Below are 12,890 nucleotides of genomic sequence, written 5' to 3'. Positions count from 1 at the left end.
TTAGAAATTCCAGTATTGTGACAACATGGCCCCTATACTACAACTTGTAGTAAAGTAACCAAGATTCATGCTTTGAACAAAATCAATGCTGATTTGCCAAAATGAATACACATCATTTCAACAGAACATCTAATTTGTATAGAGAGAACAGTAAAAGTAATAAAGAAACAAAGAATGCTGGTACAAGTAGTTAAATATAGAAATAAACAAAACTCAAATACAGTTCAACAATCTTTTAAATTATATTAACACACACACTCTCTCTCTCTTTCAGTATATATATATGGAGTCTTTCGTGTCAAGTAAGATGAAGAATGAGTTAGGTCAAACACTCATGTTGGATAACAGATTTGTTTTCAAATACATTTAGATAATAACTGACAATTTTAGCAATCATTTTTGTGTGTGTGTGTGTGTGTGTGTGTGTGTGTGTGTGTGTGTGTGTGTGAAATATTATAGTAACTATGACAGTAACTGAACACACCAACATATCATCCAACAGCGGTTAAAATTCGGAGTGGTCTGTAAGATTATGTTCAAAAAGTGTCCGGCAGTGGAAACCACAAACCACAGCACTTCTGAGAGATGAACTGCTGCGAAAGACCCAAATGCCTGCAATTCAGCAGATTTTATGCTGTGATCAAAAAAGAGTTAGAGATATAATGTGCATGACAAGGGCCAAATGTCTGTGGCTTCTTCAATTTGATTTTGCAAGGCTGAGGAAGACACAGCAGATTCCACCCAAAGTGTGTGGTGGTGAGGACATTTCCCTCTTTTTTCAGTCCTTGTGCTGAATGTCAAAACAAAAGCTTGGATGAAATGATTTTCTTTACTGTTGCCATACAACCTCATGGTGTCAGTTTGCATACAGTACCTCCACCGCAACGAGAGGCAATTACAGCACTTGGCTGCAGGGAACTTCTATTATGCAAAATAGGTTTGAACACTCTTTGAAGACATACTTGACTGTCACTGCCATATCGCCAGTGGCATTCCCTCCCGCTGCTTGTCAGGATGGAATGTATTGATTCAGTTTAATAGTTTCAATTTACTGTGGCTGGGTCTTTTGCTACCAACCGAACAGCGCATCATGTTCATGCAACACGTGAATGTACACATTTTCAGACACAACACACTTTGATGAATCCACCCTTATTTCCAAATTACTGTCTACAGCCAAATGAATTGTTGAAGGGTAAAATAAATAAACAGAGGAACGCTGAAAAAGGCTGATACTCGTGTTTGGCAGCATGCTGGCTGCTTGTCCCATTTGAGAGCCAGGAGAGGTCATTTAAGGAAATGGTGTGAAAAAAAAAAATCAAACAAAAAAAGCTAGTGATCAAGTTTTATCTTATGCAGCGATCTGAGCTTATGATGAATTTAAGATAAACATCACTGCACAGTGTTCCTGAAGTGCACAGCACTAGAACCTTAAAAGTCATGGATTTCATTCCCAGGAAATGTATGGAATTTAAAGGATGGGTGGGGGTGGGGGGGGTTGGGTCATATATAAATGCAATGTGAGTCTGTCAAATGTATGAATGCAAATGTGGCATATAGGGTTCTTATGTTGATGAACAGGTCAGTGTGGAGACCAGAGGGCATGTAACACTTGCATTGCAAGGAGGCTGTATTTGACTTTAATGAGCCAAATGACAGAAGAGGAAGCTTGTGTTGAGTCCAACTACAACATTAGTCTTCACCATTTGCCCTTTTTCCACTCTCTGTGCTTACATTAAGACGAAAAAAACATCATTGCTTGCAATAGGACAGACCATGGGTTGTAGGCTTGTTGGGAAAAGTCTAAGAAATATGAAAAGATTGATCTTTTAGCAAGAAAGTTCTTGAGTTAATGCAAAGCAGTAGCAGTAGACACTAATGCCATGGATATTGTGCAGTGTGAGCTCTTTGAAGCAATTATGTTTACAACAGCACTGTTCTTCTGCTTTAAAAGTCACACATACTGTATCACTGTGATTCAGAGTAACTGACTCTGACCAAAGTATACCCGCCAAATATGACGTTAAAAGTTAAAAGTTCATACAAACATACTCTAGAATGTTCCTCAACAACTGCGGGCAGAGTTTGTACACATCGCACGAAATGTTGGTGGAAGCCTGCTGATGCCAACAGAAAGAAATTCATCAAATGTGTGTAAATGTTTTGGTAACCTGAACCTCAAAGGCTTTTGCATCACAAGGCATATTTTGTCAATTTGGTTTTGTTTGTTTACAGAGGTTTCAAACTAGTTTCAGGCCCCATTTGATTATGGCATTTATGAATGCGAGAACATGAGTGTTATTCCCCTGCTTTTCGCTAATGACGACATCGAACAGACGTTGTTTACATTTGAGCTGTGCGAACGTCTTCTTCGGTTCAGCTGTAATGGTTCTAATATTTTTCAAATAATTGTCTGTAGTTTCTGTTTAGAGTGTGGGCTTTGCCATTCCTACAGTAGTAGTCAATGCCCTATGCTTGGGAGCATGAGGTCTGTTTTTTTTTTTTTTTTTTTTTTTTTTTTTTTTTTTCGTTTTAAAGAAAATCCTCTGAGGAGAAGGACAGGTTTTCTTCAAAAGCCCCGCTGGTCTGCTTCTTGGAAGCATGTGTCTGGGGAGGCCAGGCCTCTCATTAGCCCTGGGTTACATAGCTGCCTCCCTGTTTGGCTTCCAGGAGCGTCTGGGGGTGAGGGAGGGGTTCTTGGAGAAGGAGAGGGTGGGGGGCAGTAATCCCAGAGAGAGGGAATAATAACATGTGCATCTATATCCTTGTGTAGAGACTGGGATTTATCTAATTCAGACCACCTCAGATCCGGCTGTTCTTCTGTCTTATTCAGCTCTTTTCCTTTGATCATTTGAACATTTTGACCTGTTTTAAGTGCCACACCAGTTTGCTTTTTGTTTCTTAAAATAAAAAGTCAAAATTGAATTTCACATCCTAATACTTTACAATAAGATTTAAATAGTTAACATTAGTTCCTGCATTATGAATTATTTTATACAGCGTTGACTTGAAAAAAAAAATCAAGGGAAAGTTATGCAGGATTGAAACACAATGAAGTTAATTAATATATAAATAATTTATAAATATATTGGTTATCATACTTTGTGTCAGGGACCAAATCAGAGTAAGTTTGATAGTTGATAGTTTTTACTAGTTGCACATTTTACTGTTATATTGCTTGTTATGATATGTTACCAGGATTTGAAATGAACTTTTTTACTCACCAGCCAATTTGGTTACTAAATTTCAGTTCCCGGCCATTCAGAACTTCCAGATTCATAAACTGATTAGCTGATACATCTCAAAAATCAACATACTGAACTCCAAATATTGAAGCCTCTTCCTATTACATCTGTCCTGTCCCAAATGGTGCCCTAAACCCTCGTGTCCACACTTTTGTGATATAATGCTGCTTTGACTGTTGGGTAGAAGTCTGCTGCAGATCTCGCTTCAGTGCTCGGCAGAAGTGCATATGGAGGGCGCATAGTAGCCACAAAGGGGGCACTCGCAGAGTCACCCTTCTGAAAGCTAAAATAACGAATGGAACACCCAATGGTCCCATGGACTTCATCGAATGCGGCCTCCATTGTTAGCCCGTAAGGTGCATTTGGGACAGGGCCATCCATTCAAAAAAACAAATCTGTTATTACTCCAAAGGTGTCCAATAAGAATAATGAAAATCACGGCCCACAATATAATCGTGATGACAATTATACCCCAGCATATAATTTCATCAAAGGTAAAATTCCCATGACCTTCATGTCAGTATTGATGGCAAATGTTTCACAATGAAAGCCATGGGTTTACCTGCATGCAGCAATAATAACGCTTGGATGCTTTTTGCGCAAAAACCTTGAACATGAAAACTATGTGACTGATGTTATGGCACGGCATGATTTTTTACAGCAAGTGGTACACTTGTGTGTGTTTGATCAATACAAAAGAATGTGTTAAAATGCTGAATAAGAACTGGAGTTGGGGAAAGGTCAAGTCAAGTGCAATTTACCAAAGCATTCTTGACTGTTCCTTCATCGAAAAAAATGAGCTCTATCATGCAAATGGGTGTGAATTATCTTTCTCCAAACTGTTATGAAAATGAATGCATGTGGACTACTCAGAAAGCCAGAGTATCCAGAATCCATGTGGCCCTGAGCCAGCTTGTACAGCTGTGCTTACCCTTGTTGTGAGGTAAAGCCACTCGGATCAGGCGGCAGGGCGTGGACTGGTTGACCCGTTGTCCTAACAACCCAAAAGCAGCCAGCCAGCAGGGCTTCCATCCTCCATGTCCCTAATCACCAAGTTCCTTTCCAACAGCAACCTCTGCTATGGAATTGCAGGGCAGCAAAAATAATAATAGCTGTTTTTCCCACTCTGAAAAAGGAGACTAGCATGAGATTAGGTGATGGGAGTGTAAAGTGATCACAGAGACTCTGGTGCTCTGTTTTTCTTACCCTTGTAATGTACATACACCCTTAGGCCTGCGCTTCCCCTCCCTGAACTAATTCTCAGACGGCAGAAAGGAGGGGGAAGGAAGTGAAGGAGAGCAGCAGTAGGTCACAGAGTACAGGCTGAGAGCGACTCGGGTGATCAATGTGACGAAAACGTCTTGTGTACGGAAATGGGATGGGCTGGTGTGAAAGAAGAGATTTGCAGGCGTGCAAAAGATAAGCAGAGTTCTCCTTTGGTTTCGAAAAGACGCTTCACCTCACATGACCCTGAGAACCACGCCTCATCATCTCATGCATCGTCTCAGACGTTTGTGGCCTCCATCCAGGCTGTTTTTGTTTCAAATCTCCTCAGATGTTTTGCAACTAGTTTAGGTCAGACAGGCCTGACAGATGCATTAATGCCGTCCCCTTTCTCTACCTTCCCTGGGAAAAGCGGGAAAGTGACGATGACATATTTAATCCATTAAAGGGGAAAGATGTTTACAGAGAACACGGACAGGAGTGTGTGCTGTTGCAGGGCAACTGTGTATGTCAGTGCTCACGCTCACATACGAAGCCAGACAACTTGACGATAGGCAAGTCCTGAGAGATGGAATTCAGTGTTCAGTCCACACGCCTTATTTGGAATCATCCAGTCCTCTGGTTCGGCAGAAAACATGGAGAAAGTGAGGATAAAAGGAAGAAAATGTTTATTTGCGGTGCTTAGATCCCCAGGCGGTGATATGAGGTGGGGAGGCATTCCAGCACAATGAGAGATCGTAGGTCAACAAATGAACATGATGGACAATGTCCAACAGTTTTACAAATCTGTCAGTGATGCAGGCACGATATACTATTTAGGCAAAAAGCATACTAGGTGGCAAATACAAAATCTGCTAATGAATACTAATGGTTGTGAATGTTTAAACAGTATAATGAAGGAAAAACTGAGGACAAGAAAAACAAGGCAGTGCGAGAATATTAATGTCTGGGGCTTACAGAAAATGTTTTCGATAGAGAAGAGCATACAACAGTTGTGTTTTGAAGAACTAATATGATATAAACAGAACTGTTGCTGTTAATGAGATCTGGAAATGCAAGGAAGCTTTCTGGGATCTCATTCCCCCTGCTATAATTTTGTTTTGCGTGTCGAGCCGATCTACTGAGCAAGTAAGAGAATATGAAGGTTTATTGCATAGGTGCATGCGTTATAAAATAGGAGGCCAGGTTAAGTATAGCCCACTGGGAGCTGCAACACTTTAAAATGGTTCAAGATTGCATTTGGAGACTCTTAAATGTCTGAGAATGTTGTGGTTTTGCCGTTTAATGAACTTCATCATCAGATGTTGAAATCAACATCTTGCTCTACTTCAGGCAGATTTAAGGACGTGCAGAAAAGAAGTGTGTGACAGACGCTTTCTCATTGCACTGAAGAAATGTGGAAAAACAATGAGTTTACCCCTGGACTGCTGGCAGTGAAGAACCCATGTGGCCTGTGAAAGAAAAGTAAAAGTAACAAATAGCTCTTATATTTAATACAGTTCTTAGGTTAACAATTTCAGCTTTCTGCCCCATACAATGTGACAACATCTCCTGCAATTTGGAGTAATTAAAGCAATGTTGGGCCCAGATCCATCTCACTCTGGTTTGTCTATAATCAAGCAGCGAGTTCCTTTGAGCTATTATTAAATGCGTTTAAATGACCACTGTCAGAGATATGTTTTGAACTGATGGCAACAAACAAGTGCAAGTATGAGTGTATGCAACCTATGCAATTTATTCAATTATTTATTGAATAAAACTCTTGGCCCAAACCTCGTTTTATTCAATAAAAAATAATAATATCTTATGCAAAGAGAAACATACTCAGTGAAAGAATGTTGATGAGGCCAAGGGATACTAATAAGAGTGTAAATGTATGCAGAATAAAGACAAAAGAGCATCAATGGGAGGAAATTGTGTATCTTACATAGGATGTAAGGTGTACTAAAAATATGTGAACAACCCACTAATAGCCAAGTCTTTTTCTTTGACTTTATTTCTTTAATTTGACTGGTTTTTGGGAAAAAATAACCATGTCATTTTATGCAGCTTTTGGCACCTTAGCAGCACCAAATGCACTGGATTGTGTAATAGCGGCAACAAGATTTATCCCAGGAGTGTGTAGTTTCATAGCATGATTTATATTCAAAATCATATGAAGTGCAGTGCAGTTGCATGTTTCTAACCCTGTTTCTCTCTCCCACTTTGCTTCTTGTTTACTCTCCAGCTGTCCTATCTGACTCCAAAAAGAAAAGAAAAAAATCTTTAGAATATGCATATTTAGTGTAAAATTAAGCATGGTTCCGTCCTGTAAAAAAGGAGAGGGGAAGACCATGCTCACATTATTTTAATGAGCTTTCCTCTGGGATGGGATTAGCTACCAAAATGGCCTCCTCTGACGTATATATGTGTTTGATTTTGCTTGCTGAGGCCTCCATGTTGCTCTCGAGGCGGAAATGATTGAGGCAGATTAGACTGACCTAAACAATCAGCATTAGCTGCTTCAGAGAAAACATGGGAAAGACTGTGAGAAACTCTCAATGTGTTCACCCTTGAACTCAAAGACCCCCCCAATGAAGTTCATATATAATGTACCAATTCCCAGTGCAGTTTTTTCTTGGCTCTTTTAGCTGTATTTGGTCTGCAATCCCCTATTTGACCATTTATTTGACAGCTGTGCCATACAGATTGCTGGAAACATTAAAAAAAAAATCATAAATATATTTTATTGACTGATCATTTTTGCAAACAGAGTTTATATCATCAAAATATATTACTTTTTGAATAAAAACAAAACATAATGCTCAATAATGACCCTGCAGTCTTCTATAGAGCCTTAATGCTTAATCGACTATTTTGCAACATTGACACTGTTATTGAACTGAACTGATTTTATAATTGGTTTTTACAAAGTTATTTAACTGAAATTAATTAACACTGAACTGACATGATCTGTTTAACCACAGATGTTAAAATTGCCTCATATTTGATGAAGTTTCCATCACTGATTCTGTTATTTTCCTGTTTATTACTGTGAAGCTTCTTTGAAACAATATTCTTTACTTGACTGTCAATTGAGAAAGATGCTTTTTGTTTTCAGATAGTGTAGTTATAACATCTACCAGCAGGGCCTAATGGGACTATGCTAACCAGACAAAACTTCACACCTTGGGTTACACATGCCGGTAATATGCAATTGGTTCTAAACGCTTTAAGGACTAGGCTGTTACTGAAGGATTGGGAGGTCAAAACTATATTGGACAAGCTGGAATGCTGTTGCCAATTTCTAATGTGAGAGGGGCGTTTTTTTAAAGACATAGCCTCACAAACAGTCTGTTTAATGGTCATCAAGAGGTGAAAATGGTGATGAAAACTGTTTACACTAGTGGACCTTGGGGAAAAAATAAAATGCAAACAACAACAACAACAAAACCCTCAAGCAATTCAAATACCACTGATAGCTCAACAGTTAAAAGTCCCACTTGCACGACTGCAAAAATCTGAAATTAATTCCAGTCTGGTGGCAGCCGGGCTTAATTAATGACTCTGAATAAACGTTTCAGCTCTCAACAACTGCACGCATGGCTTTGGGTACCATTTCAGTAGTCTTTACTAGCTAGACCTCACTGCACTAAGTTTGAATATGTGGTTATTTTGTCACTCTCTCATCACATGTTTTTGATTTAGTTTTACAGTCTTGCAACCACAAGCCAAAGACCAGAAATAACACTCGGGCTGAATGACAGCCATACACCATTGCCAACTCTGATATGACAGCACTTGCCATATGAATAAATAAAAGGTAATTTGACTCAGGAATTATTAACTTTGACAAGCATTCAAACCATTCCATATTATATGAGAATGGAAATTACCTTTAAGTAGGCACCCATAGTACAGTGGGCATGGAAAATCGAATATCTAAATCAAACACTGAAATGAAAAATGGGACAAGTGTTGATTTCAAAAGGGGGACCTAAAAATTGAGACAATGCACACGATCACTACCACTTTGCTGCTCCTTTCATTCTTTTTACTGTCCTTAATGTCTGTCATTTAATGTTTAAAAAGTAAGCAAACAAGAAATGTATCACTTATATTCAAACATTTACTTTGGAGAACACAAGATGTGGAAAAAAGTATTACATAAGCTAAAATACACCTAAATCTAGTGATTTCTAGTGATTTATAAAATAAATAAATATATCTAAGACCTATTTTGGTTTTACTAATATTTGTCCCAGTTCTAGCCTGTATTAACTACTGAAAATGCAATATATCTTAAAGGTTAGTAAATAAATGAATCAATAATTTGGTGAATCTGATCCAAGAGGTCAGGCACACTTTAAACACAAAACTCCATAACAATCCAGCAGCCCCAGTGTAGCTCTCCCATTCTGTATTCTCCAGAAGTTAACCAATGATCTTCATAATTTTTCCTTTTTGTTATTTTAAGTCAGTACAACTCCAGTTCGCTGATTCATCAAAACAAACAACTGGAACTTGAATACAGTGGGCTCTAGACGAATCATTTTGCACAAATGATTCGAAAATGAAATATTTTGTGTAAAGTACAGGCTAATAGCTGATTATGTGTTTTAATGGTGGTTGGCGCAAGCTATCCTGTATGAGCCAGAGTTTAGATTTGTTTTCTGCTGATATGGTTATGTATGTCATTGTAGTGCCCTCCTTTTTCTTTGATCAAGGGAAGGTGGATGCACTGTACAGTATAGTGTTAACAGTATCCTCCTCTCTGATTACAACATAAAAAATAAAATGAAAACAGTAACACAGATAACTGTGTCAACCAAGCCTGGATGACAATACACAATTATAGCCTGAAGCTGCATTATGATATTTCGGCATTGAAATGATATCTTCATTCCTACAGGTTTGTAATTATACTGTACCTAGTAAATATTCTATACCACACAGTTGAATGGCGTTTTAATAATAATGTTCTGTAGATTTCTTCATGTTGTCAGATTTTAAAGCAGAACTACATGCTGTTCTACTTCAGACTGCAAAACAACACATCACAATGTTGCATAAAGCGGCTCAGTTTACATAAAGTTTCAGTTGAAATAAAACCTCTCATCACAGCAAAGCTTAGCATCAACAGGTTTGAAATATGTTGTTCCCTTTTAATGAAGTAACTGAAAGTCAGATCATCAATGGCATAAACTTCCCAGTCTATCCAGCGAGTTGCCAAAAACATGTTTTTATATGGCATAGTTCTGACAAGCATGCATGGAGTCTTGTGTTCCGATGACTTTTTCTTAATATACACTGCAGCTTGTGGTCAAATTTGTCACTTATTGTGTATTGTATAGAGCGTGGAGGTCCAGCTTGTTTCAGTTAGCTGTTGCAGCGGGCTGTTTCTGATTAAATCCTGGCAAAGCCAAGGTGATTCCTTTCTTAATGAAAAGCACTAGGGAGGTCAAATGCAAAAGCCTGGTTATCAAAGAATAATAGCCCGCCTTGAAAAGGTCTCTTGCTCTCATCACACTTCCCAAGGAGTTTCCCTGCATGTGGCCCATATAACAAATGTGCCAAGTCTGTGCATGTCAGATGGATGAAGGGGTTGCTTGGGGTTCAAATGAGGCTGTGCTCTCTGTTTACCTCAGTGAGGTTACATAGTTACCGAATACTGGACTGCTTTTCTAGACCGCATCATCCAAGTAGTTTTGTTGATTATTTGTTTATTTTTTTTCTGACTTAAGATTTGTGGATCATCTCTTTCCCCATATAGATATACATGCATGAAAGATTGAAGTCTTAATACTGACTGTTTCTAACACAACAACTGTAACTGTACAGTACCTTTCATCAGTGATATGTAGTTTTATCATGGATACAGGCATGCATTTTCATCCATAAACTGAAAGTGTTGTTTTAGACCCCACTGACTTTCAAAGTACAAACCAAACATTATCTTCTGTATTCTATGTATTCAGGAAACATAAAAACATATAAGAAAAAAAAAACATATAAGTATGGAACAACATTTTTTGGGTGAGTAATGCCTTCTAGACTTGACCTTGTAGAACACAGCTGTCTGTTATCTGTGACCACAATATAAAGTATGGTTTTTATCTGGGTGACTTTGGTCTGAAAGCTTCAGGCAAAAAGAAATATATAAGCATAAAGATAGTTTGAATACCTCTAGGCCTAAAAAACAAGGTGCCTGTGCAATGCAGCAAACCCAATTTGTTTTTCTTCATGCCGTGCAATGAAAGCAGGATGCGAGGATGGCTCGCGTGCAGTCAGTGAGACCTCACCCTGCAGATGAGTGGGAAAACAATGAGCTGCACAGAAACAGGATGGTGCCCTGTGCCAGTGCCAGGCCTATGAGGGACCCTTGCCTGCTCGACCGGTCTCAACAGGCCTCAACAGGCCTCAACAGGCCTCCAGTCAGAGAGGTCAGAAGGATGACTGGAGGTACAGCAGTCCTGACATATCACAGGAAACCAGAGAGGGGCAGACAGGAAGTAAAACAGCTATAATAAGAGGGAGATATTTATGTATAAATGAGTCAGCAGTAAAAGAGGAAAAATACATGAATGATCTCTCAGTTAAGGCATATTTGATGGTACCGATCATCACACATGCATGACGTTTTGGATTTATTATTTCCTAATTTTATATTTACTGGTTATTTACACCTCTTATCCAAAAAAAAATCTTCACAATTCATTCATACAGGCAAGAAGTTGGTGAAAGATTATAATTACTAGTGTAGCAATGAGGTTATTAGTGTCTCTGAGACCACAAAGCATGTACAAACAAATGCTGAATTGTATGAGATTCCATAGCTTTTTGGCATGTATCTTTCCTTTTATAATTAAAGGCCTCTTCACAAGACACAACAAACACATTTTGAAACATCTGTATGCAAATAGTATGAACTCATTTATCATAATTAAAAGCCATTTGTTGTCCACATCCTCCACTAAAAGCTTGTGCATGCAAAACTCATCCAAAGTTGAGAACACAAACATTAAAAGGGCTCTCTTCTTCCAGAGAGGGAAACTAGATGATGTGCCAGTTCTTGCAGAACATACAATGGGATGAAAAATGACAAAAGGTCTCGAAACACTTTTTTAAAAGCAGAACTTCTTTAAACTTAACACATAGCGCAAGAGACTGAAGATGCAGCAAAACATGGCGCAGCAGTCTAAGATGTACAATTAAAAATGCAAGAGGCATTTGTTTTAGAATGGCGTGTTATGCATGATATATTTCAAAGGATGTAAGATGTTATGTACAATGGTCAAACGCATCCATCTAGCAGTGCACTGGATTGCAAAAACACATTGTGTGATGATTCTCACGCATGAGTGTTGCTTTTAAAGAAGTCAAGCTCAGATTGGTCTTGGTATCCTGGTATCCTTCATTAGTGTGCACAAAACAAATTGTTTTGTGGCGAAAAAAAAAGCTGACAGGGATTGGGTGGGTGGCATATCAGAAAGCCAAGGGTGACTAACATGACTTTGTTTAGTACAGCAAGGCCATGAGAAGGTTATTAACTGGGAAAGTTGTTAGAAACATCAAAAAGGAAATCTCCTGCTAGTTGCTCTTGGACTCATATAAGACAGTGAAGGTATTTCACTGTCAGGCACTAAGCAGAAAAACACCTTCAATCATGTTATTCTTAGGGTGAATACAGGTAAGAGTGATGGGTTAATTAGCCTAGTTTTCAGAAAACAATGTGAACTTGGATGAAAAACTGATGTCTTGTAAACATCACAAAGTTTTTTTGTGAAATAGTTTTTTTTTTCCCTTCTTGTCATGAGATGCTTAATACATGCAATCACCCCCATACTTTCAGACACCTTCCAATTTTTTATTTTATTTTAATTTTTTATGTTGTATCAACACATCGAATGCCATCAGTTTAACTGAAACATTGTTGAGGTTTTCATCCAGTTCACGAGAGGACTCTGAATACCCTTGAGATTTTGAACACAATCAAATCAATAAAACCAAACAAAAGGGCCTTTAACCTGATTGTAAACATAGTCTAACTCAGCATAGATACTCAACAGCTGGACTTCTTAATACAGTTATGGTAAACAGTGGGCTTGCATCCATGGGAAAATCCAGGGCCTGTTATGTTTTAAGCTTTTATTTAGGCTGAGAATAAGCCAGTGGTCATGCTCTGGACAACAGCTGCCCCGATGTTTCATTGAACTGCATTAGAGTGGTTACCCTGTTGTCTTGTCCTTCCAACCAAAACTGGACAAAGAAGTGCTGTTAGACTAGATTACAGACTTGATGTGCTAAAAAGTCCCATGGTCACATTCCTGTCAACTACAGCCAACTGCAATGAGTGGTCCTTTTACCCTCTCCAAAAAAGCACATTGTTATCTCCTTTTTGTTGGACTTTGTAAAGAACCAAGTTTTGAACTAGGTTAAAAA

Source organism: Cyprinus carpio, chromosome A7 (assembly GCF_018340385.1).
Source record: "Cyprinus carpio isolate SPL01 chromosome A7, ASM1834038v1, whole genome shotgun sequence".
In the NCBI taxonomy this organism is placed as follows: Eukaryota; Metazoa; Chordata; class Actinopteri; order Cypriniformes; family Cyprinidae; genus Cyprinus; species Cyprinus carpio.
Note: the sequence above shows the minus strand (reverse complement) of the source record.